This window comes from Tamandua tetradactyla, chromosome 1 (genome assembly GCF_023851605.1).
Source record: "Tamandua tetradactyla isolate mTamTet1 chromosome 1, mTamTet1.pri, whole genome shotgun sequence".
Lineage (NCBI taxonomy): Eukaryota > Metazoa > Chordata > Mammalia > Pilosa > Myrmecophagidae > Tamandua > Tamandua tetradactyla.
Window position 1 is genome coordinate 186,636,279 of NC_135327.1, and position 2,816 is coordinate 186,639,094.

At 40.1% G+C, this 2,816-nt stretch overlaps 1 pseudogene; it reads right to left on the reverse strand.

Moving 5' to 3' along the window:
* On the reverse strand, positions 1 to 2,234 carry LOC143681945 (EH domain-binding protein 1-like; annotated as a pseudogene).
* Positions 2,235 to 2,816: the final 582 nt, after the last annotated feature.

The window sequence follows — 2,816 nt, forward strand, 5'->3', positions numbered from 1 at the left end:
TTATCCATCTAAAATAAACCATTCCTGCATCATAGCTTCTTCTATCTTCTTCCCTGTGTGCATGAGATAGCAAAGATGCTTCTCTACCAGGACAGCATGGGTGTCAATTTGCTTTTGCTCATTCTCTAGTACTGCCAATTCTCTTACTGGTGTCTTTAAACACCTTATTAAGCACTTCATCTTCTAATAGCTTCCTCTGAGTTTTAGTTAGCACTGCCTTCTTTTCATATCCTTCCTTCATATCTTCCTGTATTGATCCCTGCTTTTTATTATTATTATTATTATTATTTTTGCACAGGCAGGCACTGGGAATCGAACCCAGGTCTCTGGCGTGACAGGCTTTGCCTGCTGAGCCACCATGGCCCTCCCTATCCCTGCTTTTTAATCTCCAGTTTATTCTCAACATATTGACCGAGAGACTGAAGTTGAGCTTTTCTGACTGTAAAATCCTTACTGAACACAACAAGATTTCTGAAATGTTCTGCTGTTTTCTGTAATCGTTCAATCCGGAGATGTTCTGTGCCATTCTTAATGCTTTGCTTTGATCTCTCAGTTACAACTTTTTGAGAAGCACTGGAGAATGAATTTGCTAACTGTGGCTGAACTTCTAGGAGTCTACCAACTTAGTGTTTTGTTCTCCAGACATCTTTGACCTTTCTTTCAACTTTTCTGCAGCCATTTCATCACAGATGGAAAGTTCTGACATCTTTATTCCAGATTGAGCTTCTGCTAACAGCTAATGAGCTTTCTCATGGCTGTCGACATAGCTCATCTTGCTAATCACTTAACTGCCTGCTATAGAGTGGTGTGGCTGTGCTGGAATTCTGCTCATTCCCTGCCTTTAAGGGTGCATCTCTTCTTGCTTGCTCACCAGAACTCTTGCTCTTTAAGTTCTTCTTGTCTGGATAGCATTCAATGCCGATTGTTCTTGTGGCTGTTTGATTTAAAGTGGCTCTTGTCTGCATCTGGATTTGTAGGCTCTGTCTGTTTCTTTTTGTCAGTTTGTTTGTTTTTGCAGGGTCTGCATCACTATTGTTTAGCAGTAGGAGATAAACTTGTTTTTATGATAGATGATTCAGAATCTGATCTGCATTCCAATGGTGTGGAATTCTCTAATTTTTTTTTGGTTCAAGTTATTAGTGACATCTATAGTCTGAAGCTTTTGTCATCTGCTTACACACAAAAGAAGTGTAAGACACATCCTTATTCTTATCACTAACATGATAAGAATAACATGATCACAAGTCAATAATTTCTTCTTGTCTAACAAAACCTGTGCTTGAGTTGTATCTCCATGGGGACATATTCCAGGGTAATCAGATCCTGAAGTCCTTCCAGAGCTCTGCTGGGACTTTGGGGTTCTGTGCCACTTTTAGTCCTGTGACAGAAAGGGGAGGCTGTGCTTGGACTAAGATGATCATCAGGACTCTGATGCTCACTTTCTGACTCTTTGGCTTCACTATCATTTACAAATTCAGAGTCACCCTGAGATAAGTTAACTGCTCGACTGGTAGGCTGCTGTAGTTCAGGCTCCTGCTTCAGATCACTGATCTCTGCACAGAATTCTTCCTGATCAATAGAATTGTTTGTATCTGTTTCAGAGTTTCCAACCTTATGTGCACTTTTACTGCTATTTTCTTCTGTTTGAATGACATTTAGTTTTTTGGGTTGTTTTTTTTTTTTGACATTTAGTTTTTAGCCAATGAAATGTGCCCTTATTTGATAGAGATGTCATAATAGTTTGTCAGTAATTGCCAATAAAACATTTCAAGGTGCGTGGGTGGCTCAGTAGTAGAATGCTTGCCTTCCATACGGGAGACCCGGGTTTGATATCTGGACCGCTCACCAAAAATAAATAAGAAAACCATATCAGAGTGTTCCGATGACCAGAAAAATCCCTATGCTGGCAAAGCCATCATATGCCTTTTTTGTTGTTCTCTTTAATATCTTGAGGATTCAGAGACTTGTAGTTAATTAAACCTAGTCTAAAGTGGTGCATAATACTGTAAAAAAGACAAACCATTTCTCCAAGATGTAGTAAAATTGGTGATTTTCACTACACAGTGTTTTTTTATAACTTCTTTGTACCACACAAGGAATGTCTGTCTAACATTTGACTCTCTCCCCAAAGCCAGACTTGGCCTAGAAGTTGAGAGATCTCTTCCTGCAGAACCAATTGTGTTTTCACTTACTTTTCCTGTCTTTGGTGAGATGAATGGTGGAGCAGGGGCCTTTTTTTTATTTCACTTCCTGAGTGGGGCGTCTGCAGCCCCTCAGGAGGTGGCGCCCCTCACGTAGACCCCTCTCCTGATGCAGTCGCGGCGGTTCAGAGAAATCCTGCCAGACGCCTGCCTCCGCTCGGCGCCCAGCACCCGCTGCCCACCTTCCTTCTCCACCACCATCATCCTCTCTGCATACTCTTTCAAGAAAAGTCTGTGAAATTTCTGCCTTACAACATTTCTCTCTCGCTTGAACAGTATTAAAGACCTCGTCCCATATAAACACATAGTGCCATACCCTCCCTTTTTGGAGGGGAAGTGCTCCCTTATATATCGGTTCTATTCTTATAACAGCCCTCTATTAGTAACTTTTGTTGTTTCCATTATCTTTTCCGGAACAAAATGATACTGTAAATGTTCTTAGACATTTTTGTGCACATACACAATATTACCACTGAAATAAATTTTTAGAGTATGAATTTCCATCTTTACAGTACTTACGTGGACAGTATACAATAAAACTGTAATTTATTCCAGAAATTCAAAGTTGATTTAACATTAGAAGATCGCTTGATACAATTCATCATGTTAGAATTG